This window comes from Limulus polyphemus, unplaced genomic scaffold (genome assembly GCF_000517525.1).
Source record: "Limulus polyphemus unplaced genomic scaffold, Limulus_polyphemus-2.1.2 Scaffold1887, whole genome shotgun sequence".
NCBI classification, from domain to species: Eukaryota; Metazoa; Arthropoda; class Merostomata; order Xiphosura; family Limulidae; genus Limulus; species Limulus polyphemus.
In genome coordinates, this window is record NW_013667497.1 from 21,918 (window position 1) to 32,811 (window position 10,894).

At 33.3% G+C, this 10,894-nt stretch overlaps 1 pseudogene; it reads left to right on the top strand.

Annotated features, from left to right (window-relative positions):
- The window catches only part of LOC106465258, a 104,268-nt pseudogene that overhangs the window by 14,463 nt on the left and 78,911 nt on the right, over window positions 1-10,894 (top strand).

The following is a 10,894-nucleotide window of genomic DNA, read 5'->3' on the forward strand; positions in this document are numbered from 1 at the left end:
AATGCACAACGTTTCGACAAGGTTTTGTCATCATCATCAAAACCTAGTCGAAACGTTGTGCATTTGCTGTTATGTTAAACTTATATTAGTTTTTCTTCATTACCCATTCCAGCCGTCTCCAGCCATTATTAGTCTCAAAGTGGGTTCCTCGTCATCGAATTTCAGTAATTTGTTTTCCAGCCTAGACCAACAAAGGGTAAAATGCGTATTCACTGTCTTGAAAATGTTGATAAGGCACTTCAGTTTCTAAGGGACCAACGAGTTCACCTTGAAAATCTTGGATCTCATGATATTGTGGATGGAAGTGCACGTTTGACACTAGGTCTCATCTGGACTATTATTCTTCGTTTTCAAGTAAGAACCTTTTTATAGTGACCACTGTTATGGAAAAGTCTAATTTTTTGAAACAATAAAACAAACATTTTTTTATGGTTCCTATATTGTGTGTGTTTTATGAAATACACATTTGCACATATTTGAATGGAGTGTGGTTCTAGAAGAATTATCAAAGATGTGAATAAGATGATGTCATGTTGAACTACTATCCCTCCAATTTCATGGTATATGTATATATTTTTTATAAATCTCCAGGGCTTTTCAGTAGCAGTATGAAACAATATCTATACATTTATATACATAGAATGTTTAAAGGATTTAACTTGCTCTTAGAGTATTTTCGTGTATCAGAATAATGGGTATCAGAGGAAATGTATCTGAAGAGGCACTTTGATTTTTTAATAAAAATGCTATAAAAAATTAAGTAGGAATTTGGTGATCTAAAAATTAGGTTACTTTTGTTTTTCAATAAGAAGACAGATTTGACATGACAAAGTAACTATAACTTAATGGATATCTGCCATGCAGAATTTAGCCCAAGAAAAGAAGCTGAAGCTATGATTGGAGTTTGAATTTGAAATAAATACAGTACAGTCACGTCTGTCAAAATGTTTTGATGGAGTTTAGTTACATGTATTTTTCTGATATGCTTATGCTGTGTTTTTATTTGGCAGGTTTGTTGTTTCATAAAGGTGCCTATAAGTATGTACACAGTATGTTCAAAATGTTTTGATGGAATTTAGTTACATGTATTTTTCTGATATGCTTATGGTTGTGTTTTTATTTGGCAGGTTTGTTGTTTCATAAAGTATGTACACAAGATGTTCAAAATGCTTTGATGGAATTTAGTTACATGTATTTTTCTGATATGCTTATGGCTGTGTTTTTATTTGGCAGGTTTGTTGTTTCATAAAGGTGCCTATAAGTATGTACACAAGATGTTACAAAAATTGGGAAGACATTTACTTTTGCGGATTCCTCAAGTTAACTAATTGTTTAAGATGTAATACTAAGTGTTATAAAGCTTTATTTTCTTTTCTTTAAGGAAGAAATTGGTCATTAAAAACAAGGGAATCTATTTTACTTTAACAGTAGGAGACAAATGATGATAGGTAAACAGAATTCATGCAAAACAAAAACTCCAAATGAAAGTGGTGTGGAGAATTAATTTAATTAATAATACCATAGGTTAACTCAAACTAACTGAAAATGAAATTAAAGGAAGGGAAAGAGTAGATATATTTGTTTCATTTATTTCATATATTTACAAGATTTATTTAGGCAGTTGTGTTTGTAGTTTTATTTTTTTCTCAACATTGTGGCTTAAATTTACTGTACTACTAATGCCTAGTATATTTGATAAGCAATTCAAGTCCCCACATCTATATTGAGGAAACTCAATATTATCACATGTATTTTTCACAAATGTTATGTCATATCCCATGTAATCAGCTCTTTCTTGTGAGTCAGTTTACCCACAGTGCAGAAATTAACACATCCTAAAGGCCAATTTCTCCCATTTTTGACCAAGTTACCTTGTCTGAACTTCAAATTTCTCGTAACTCTTTACTCGTTTTGTCTAATCAACTTCTGTAGTTTTAGGTTTCTTAGAATGATCTTTAAGCAGTTGAATTCTGTGTATCTCAGAAAAGGAATGGCTCTTAGTTTTTTTTTTTCCCATCCATTTCATCCCCCACCCATCAACCTTTAAATGTATTTATTTCTTATTAGGTATGTGAATAATTTGTGCATTTTTGTTTTTGTTATATTTTTACTACTTTTAATAAAGTCTCAACAAGTTATGTTCACATGATTCTTTGATAATACCAAATGCAAAATACAATCAAAACAAGTTAACCAAACGTTATCTATGCCAGTCTATCAACTTTGAGGCCCGGCATGGCCAGGTGGTTAGGGTGCTTGGCTCGCAATTTGAAGGTCACGGGTTTGAATCCCATGTCACATCAAACATGCTCACCTTTTCAGCCATGGGAGCATTATAATGTGATGGTCAATCCCACTATTCATTGGTAAAAGAGTAGCCCAAGAGTTGGCAGTGGGTGGTGATGACTAGCTGCCTTCCCTCTAGTCTTACACTGCAAAATTAGGGACGGCTAGAAAAGATAGCCCTCGTGTAGCTTTGCGAGAAATTCAAAACAAACTAACAAATCTGTCAACTTTAAGTTAGTTTTAAGTATACATTTTTAATTTCACCAAATGTTTTAGGCAATGAAAAAAGTTTAAAGGGAATAGTGGTGGTGCTAGTATGTTTGAAAAGTTTTGTACAAGTCTATGCTAAACAATTAACTTTCTCTCCTAGTAGAATATAGCCTTTGATCTTTGTTGTGCCCGAGGGAAAGATTTTTTTAAATTACAATGTCACTTAAGATTCCAAATTAAATCTTTTAGTCATTTGTTGCAAAAATCCAGTCAGGTGCTAGAATTGTAACTGCAAGTTGCATATAAAATAATCAATAGTGCTCCAAAGATCATACAGAATTTGATTATTATTATTTTTGCCTAATTACCATTTGATGAATTTATAAATCTGGGGTTTCAGTTGTACATAAAGATCAAGATGACACAAAAATGCAAGGACATGCTAAAGTTAGATTAATATTTACTCTCTCAAAAGTCAGTGGTAAAAGTGACATATAATCAAATTCATTTTTTAAGATTTTTACACATTGTTTAATTTGATCAATTAGTTACTGTGCAGGAAACATCGAAATCAGTTTACTTGTTTGTTGCCTAACAAGGTCATCAAGTTACAATACAAAATTAAGACTCATTTTTGTAATTAAATGTATGCTTCTTAAAACAAATTCTGTTATTTTTCCTACTGAGATGGCATAGTGGGTGTTGGTTCACAAGTTTTATGCTATTTAGCTTCTAAATTAATTGTATTATATGCTAAATACAAGGTAGTTCAAGTGTCGTTACCATTACTATAACTTAACTGGTTAAGGATGTATTGCTTGCATAGTTACAAAAATTTAGAATGTAACATTTGTGTAAACTTAATAGAAATGTGCCCATATTTAGATTCAAGATATCACTATTGAACAAGTTGACAGTCAAGAAACTAAATCAGCTAAGGATGCCTTGCTGTTATGGTGCCAAATGAAAACAGCAGGCTATCCAAATGTCAATATCCGCAACTTTTCTACCAGTTGGAGAGATGGGCTTGCCTTCAATGCACTAATCCATAAGCATAGGTAAGTAAAATTTCTATCATTGTAAAATTTTTCATGGATATTTGATTTACTTTTTTAATTACAGTGAAAAAAAATTATCTTTGACTCATCTTGTGATATTTTAGCATTCTCTGATTTCAGGAATTTAGGATTTATGTTTTGTTAATTACATTTCCACTAAAAATATAAGTGCTTTTTTTTTCAAAATTTTAAAATGGATGTTTACGAAATACCTATTAACTACAGCATAACACGGAGATTCAAAAAATGAAAATATTATTAAAGCATAGAAAAGTTTTGTTTTTAATTTCTATTAGAAAAGAAATTCTATGATAATTTCCTACCAATTGGCAGTTTCCCACTTTTTTTTTCATACATGCTACTAGCCATTTATAAGATCAATGCAAATCCCAAGAGAAAAAAAAAGTGATATTGGAAAAGGGGTTGAGTTGGAAGCAGGGAAAAAAAATTATCTTTCATATGCCATGGTAATTATTCACCTTTCAACAGGACATGGGTTTTTCTTGTCTTTTCCTCCATTGGTCCTGGTAGACAGTGCTGATGCTTGTGTCAGTTCATTCATAGGAGCCTAGGCAAGTGGTTTAGGGTCAGTAGAGTTGGCTATTGATGTTGAGATGGGTAGTGGTCATCTTTGTTGTTTTTTTTCCAAGACATGATAGTTCATGGTGCTTCAGAAGTTTGGGTGCTCAGACGGAGGATTCAAGACTGCTGGAAGTTTAGTAGAATCTGATCCAGGTGTTTTTTGTCCACAAATTTTGCAATGATTTTCCAGGTGTCCTGAGGACAAGGTCAAAGTCATCATAATCCAGTAGAAAATCTTCCATATTGAGATAATTTTTTCTGGCTAGTTGTTGGTCTAAAACAAAATAGCCAGTGGTCAAAAATCATAACTTTTTTGTAATAAAAGTTAGAATTGAAAACTCCAAGTTAACTCATCCTCTGGTAGATCAGAAGTCTAATTAGAAATGGCACAGCCAATCGGGCCACTACCTGACTTAACTTTTTATAAGACTAGTTAATAATCCAAGTGTTAATACACTCACCTTTTGCCAGCACTGAAGAATGTGCTATCACATACACATGTAAATATGCACTCTACCTAGCATTTATGGGGTACTGCACATACAACTATGTTAGTTAGATCTCTGACCATATCACATCCATGACAATGGATCTACTGCTCAAAAAATACAGCCAACTCGCATATTCAAAAGTTTCTTCCACTATTTATTTGTTTGTCGAAAAGAAAGGGCTGGTTCAAGTAGAGAGGAGAGGATCTGGTGCCAAAACGAGAGGGCTAGTTCCAGTAGAGAGATGGAAGGTAGAAATGACTTCATAAGTTATGACCACTGGTTGTGATCTTGAAGGTTACGTAACTTGTATGTTCACACCATCAACTTGCCTTCCGATACAAGTTAAATATATTCCAAATAAATAACTAAAACCCATGTTGAACTGGCCTAAATTATTGTCAAGTGAATAAAATAACTATTCAAGACCAGAATGTACTGATTGTTTTTAAGGATTTGGGGCTGAGGAACAGCTATATTCAGGCCTGTTTTATGTAAAGGGGATCCTACTACTCTGCAAGAGTTTACACTGTTGTTTCGGTTTTTTTTCATTTGGCAGAGTGAATAGCACATCATCTCTTAATGTCTTAAGAGGAATGTAGCCAGAAAAATCACTTCTGCATGGTTGTGATTGTGTAGAACAATCCTTGTAGTATCTAAAGTCCAAAGTAGCATGCCTTAGAGCATTGGAAGCATAAGGTGCAATGTTGGTTTGTTATCATATTCCTTTGACTCATAACAGTGGTATGGCATACCATCCTGCACCTACAACTAATCATACAATTGCCATGTGTTACATGTGTCACCACCTCTTTTCTCCTGTTTGTTTTTCATCTTGCTGTATTTGAGTTCTTCAGTTTATTGTTCCTAAAGTTCTTTGTCAGTCATTTGTGACGTCCATTCATAAGCAGAATCATTATTGTTTATATATTTCATTGTCACTACTGCTGCAGTGGCTTTGAATGGTGCACAAGGATTTAAATATTAATGGATGTACATGTTATTAGTGGTTGACAAAGTTGGAATTATTTTCTGCTGCTGACCCAAATGGTAAAATGAAGTTATACTTTGTAGTGTCGTTATCCAACACGTAATCGTACGTACTGAAATTATCAGCCATTTTACTTATGCATGGCTTTGAATAGTGAGCCTTGTACAATTAATGGTGGTAATGTTTGACATTTACTACAAATGAAAACAGTTCCATGTTTGTAATGCATTGTCAGTGTTCAGAAGCAGTTAGCTAACACATGCGTACATGAGAGTGTGCTCCATATTCTTGTGTATCTGTGAAAATGCTGTTCATACATTCATGTTTAATAAGTAGTAATTACAAGAATAAGTCGGCACCAGTGCCTTGATCAAAGAACTTTTTTTAGGGCCTGGAATACTTGCTTCCATTTTTGTGTTAATCAAAAGTTCATGTTAACCTTAGTCAATGCAGATAGTGATATGGCTAACTTTGAGAAATTGGCCACTGACAACTGACAGTATGAAAAAAAACCCCACTAAGCTATGATCTTTCTGTTTGGTCTCAGTCTGACTTCTTCAATTTTTGCAAGATCATTGGACATTCCATCCATAGTTATTATGTGACCAAGTAAGCCTACTTCCATGTACGTAAACACAACTTTCCTAGTTTCAACTATAATCCTGTATTCCTGATAGGCTAAAACACCATTATCAGCTTCTCATCAACAACCAAACCAAAATTGCACTACCATAGATGAAATATCATTCATTGCAGCCCTTTAGTGGAGATTCCACCAGCATCTTGAAAGTGGCATGTGCATTACACAGTAAATAACATGTCAGAGTTTATACACTGAAAGCAGTTTTGTGTTTTATTTTCATTTAACAATTCAATTTGTCAGTAGCCAGGATTCAAAATTAGTCGGTAGATCAGTAGGCACATTACAGTGCACCTAGACATTTGTCCTTCCATGTAAAAAGAAAAGACATCAACATGTCTTACAGTATTCACCTTCCAAAAGCCCATGCAGAACCTTGGCATTCTTTCTTCTAAACAATAGTGCTGGTGATGACCAAATACCTTCCCAAGGTTGTATTATTCTGTTTTTCAACATCTGCTCTTTCTCAGTGGTGGTATATAATGCCTATTGTTCCAAGGAAGACTATGTAATGATGGTTGTATCAGACATGCAATCCTCTATTTGTGTGATGTGCTATTACTGCCTTACCAAGACAGCCATGTGGTACTACTAAAACATCAGCAAATTCCATGAGTTAATTCACCGAGTTTCTGTCACTGTTGACTTCACATTAGTAGTGCAGTTTCAGGTTCTTGTGAAGCCATACATTTACCTTCAGACATGGAACATCCGTTGTGATGCCAGACTTCATCCACTATATGCATTTCACTTTTCTCTTTCCTTTTCTAGTACCTTTTTGTCCAGAAGGTGATGAGAACCCTTGGTCCAGGAGAAGGCTTCTCATACTCCTTGAAAAACTCTTAAATTGTGTCCTCATTTCAGCTTCAGAAAGGTGACATGTTTAGAAATGTTAAAACATAGTGTATTTGGGACTTTAGATCAGTCTAAAATAAAATTATTTTTATTGTGTAAACTAAAAAAGATTGTTGTTTTTAACTGTATTTATTTCTGATTTTACACAAGTGTCCAAGAAGAATTTATTTGTTAATATGTTTTGTTCTGTTTTTACTAATAATGAGTATTTATTCTCAGACCTGACCTGATACAGTACGAGAGACTTTCCAGATCCAATGCAATGTTTAACCTCAATAATGCTTTCAATGTAGCTGAACAAAAACTAGGCCTTACAAAATTGCTAGATGCAGAGGGTAAGTATATATTGCATTAGTACGAGATTTTTTAATTCTACAAAAAAGAATAATGGAGTCCTGGTAGGTTAGTGACTGTTGCTTAGAAACCTACTGGTTTAAGCTGTGGTTTTGAGTTAATTTAGCATGGTACAGTATAATATGTAGTTCAATGTAATATGTAATTGCTTGTTACAAAAGACCAAGTAACTATCATTTCGGGTATATAAAAGAAGTTTCAACATACTTTTCAATTGCACTTTTTCAGTAGAAAAATATATGAATAAGGTTTTAGGTATTGTTAACAAATTCTAAACCAAACCATTTTCCTACCTTCTGCCATAAATATCAAGTGTAGACATGCATGCTCTTTGACATAATTCTGTAATATAAAGGTACTAGTCCATTGTTCATAAGTTGTACAATGAAATGATTGACCAAATATTATTTTAATATTATATTGGTAGTTATTTCTATTATTAGTTTAGTGGTCTACTAATACAAGATGTTTTTTCAAACATTATGTAGTTTCTTCTACACATTATAATTGGTCATCATAGCTGTGCCAGAACTGCTTTATAAGCACAAATGATAAGAAATGGTTAAAATGTTTTTTGCATTGTTTCAAAAACTTTCCATATTGATAGAGTTGGAGCCTTTTTTGTTTTTACATAGTGCTAAAGATCTTTTTTTAGTAAAAATACAACAATAAAATCCTATGCCATTTGAGTATAAAATATTTCTTAACTAAAGTAAAACTGCATCTTTACTATTAAAAGATCTAGAGTTGTTACTGTGCACAGATGAAGCTTGTTTTTCATAGTTAGCTTTGTGAAAAACAAATTAGAGGCTTATATCCACTATTGTCAGAATATGAAGTTTATATGGAAACAAGTTTCAACATTTTCACATGTCTTCTTCAGTCCAACTTATCTTTATTTTATAATGGTCGTTCCAAGTCCCTTGAGGGCATGTGATGCCAGTAAGGGGTTCAGTTTATAGAGAACTTCTGAAATGTTGAAATTTGGCAATTTTTAAACTAATGAATTTCTGCAGTTTTTCTTTTAACATAATTTCTAGTTTTATGCATTATTTTGGCTGATTTCTAAGAGCCTTCAGAATGTCATCATATGACCCTTGATGAAGAAATCAAAAACATTTATACAAACTTCAAATAGCTACAGTATCCTATGTGTTTTATCAAAAATGCCCATCATAAGGCACGGAAGATATGTTATAGGAACAATAGCCAGCACACAGCACCATCTACATAACAAAATACTCAGCGTCAACTACAGTTCTAATATCGTGGCTCTAGAGAAATGTCTCAAAAACAATAGTTTCAAAGTTGTTTATAAATATCCCAACACCATTAAGAGCTTCCTAACCTTGAACATGTCTGCTCCTCAAAATAAAGAACAAGGAGTCTATATAGTCTTGTGACATAGTTTATGTGAGTGAAATGGGTAGAAATTTAGATACAAGACTTGCATGACATAAATGGGATGCTAAAAATGGTGAAACAAATAGTTATTTTTCTTGACATGAGAAATCTTGATCATATAATCAACTGGAAATCTGCCAAAATTATACACAAAACTAGAAATTATGTCCAAAGAAAATTTGTAGAAAGTTTGTTAGTTCAAAAATTGCCAAACTTCAACATTTAAGAAGGTCGTTATAAACTGAACCCCTTATTAATGTCATATACCCTCAAGGGACTTGGAACAACTGTTATAAAATATACTGTACATTCTTCTCTCACAAAGAAAAGATGGACTGAAGAGGACATGTGAAAGAGTCAAACATTGTTTACATATAATCTTCTTGTTCCAACAATAGTAGATGTAAACTTTATTTTATATTACTTTTTTTGGTGAATTATGGAGTAACAATGAGAAAGTGACTTTCACAAACGCAACAGCATACTTGCCTTCCCTTTATAAAAAAAGTGTAATTTTACTTATGTATTTCCTTAGTTCCACAATATCATTACAATTAGCTACAGCTAGCAAGAAAGAACGTTGCTAAGAAACTTTCAATTGGTCTTAAACGTAACAAAGAGCGTTGCTAGGCAACTTGAAATTAGTCTTACATGCAACAAAGGGCGTTGCTAGACAACAAATAATTAGTCTTATACGCAGCAAAGGGCGTTGCTAGACAACAAATAATTAGTCTTACACGCAACAAAGAGTGCGACTATACAATATGGAGGCTGTTGATAAACAAAGTAAACTTGTAAATTCAATATATCTGAATCAGGTAAAATATTAATCTGAGAAAAAAAAATATCTATCAATATATGTATATATACTGTGAACTTTTACATTGGTGTTATCTAGTTGTTGTTTTTTTAGATTATGCTTCATTGTGAATATACACAGATTTTTCCTCATTAAGCTAGCTTCGATGTTAAGAGATTCCTCACGGTTTGAGGCTTCGCATGTTGTGACATATTGGTGTCTAGAGTAACTCAAAATATTAGTAGAATTGTATCGAAATTTTACATTTCAAGTTAATGCAACTTAACAAATAGTAACATTGGTAGTAGTAACCTGTGATGACGAACTTTGAATGTAGTCCAAAACGTTCTATCAAAGCCAAAAAAAGTTCATAAAAACTGCAGTCTAACAAAAACACTGGGTATATTATTTGATTCCAAATTAGATAATCAACTACATATACTATGGTTAATGACCACGTTTAGTTTTCTCCCTATGTTTTCAACTCGTACAATGTTTACTGCTCTCTCCCTCTCTCTGCCATGGCTAAGTTTTTGATTAAACATGTGATTATGGTTGTTCTCTCGATCTTCGAACGCACATACCGTCAGTTAGACTAACTATTCAGTGGAATCTAGCCTGTTTATAGAGAAGCTAGCTTATTCATAGGGACTCTAGCCTGTTTATGATGACTCTAGCCATGTTCATAGAGAAGCTAGCCCTTTATGAGGACTCTAGCCTGTTAATGGGGAATCTAGCCTGTTTATGAAGACTCTAGTCATGTTCATAGAGAAGCTAGCTTGTTCACGAGAACTCTAGCCTGTTCATAGAGAAGCCAGCCTATTCATGATGACTCTAGCCTGTTAATGAGGAATCTAGTCTGTTAATGAGAAATCTAACCTGTCCAAGAAATTGATAATTTAAAGTCCAGAGTGCTCAGAGGTGAATGGTCTTAAAAATTCATGACTTTGCTAAAGCTGTCCAAAATTTCTTTATAAATTTACGATCAGCGCTGGTCAATGACTGGAAGAAATACCAGAAAAAACAGAAGTAACCGGAGTAACGAGTTGTTAATGTTTTAAATTGTTTAAGAAACAAAAACGATGTATAAATTGAAAAATAGTTAATGAATTACAACTAAAGATATACGAATCGGATGAAAAATTCTAGAAAGAAAAAAAGTACTTGAGAGTAACAGAAGACAATTGTATTTCCAAGATATGTTGGACCCGGCATGGCCAGGTGGTT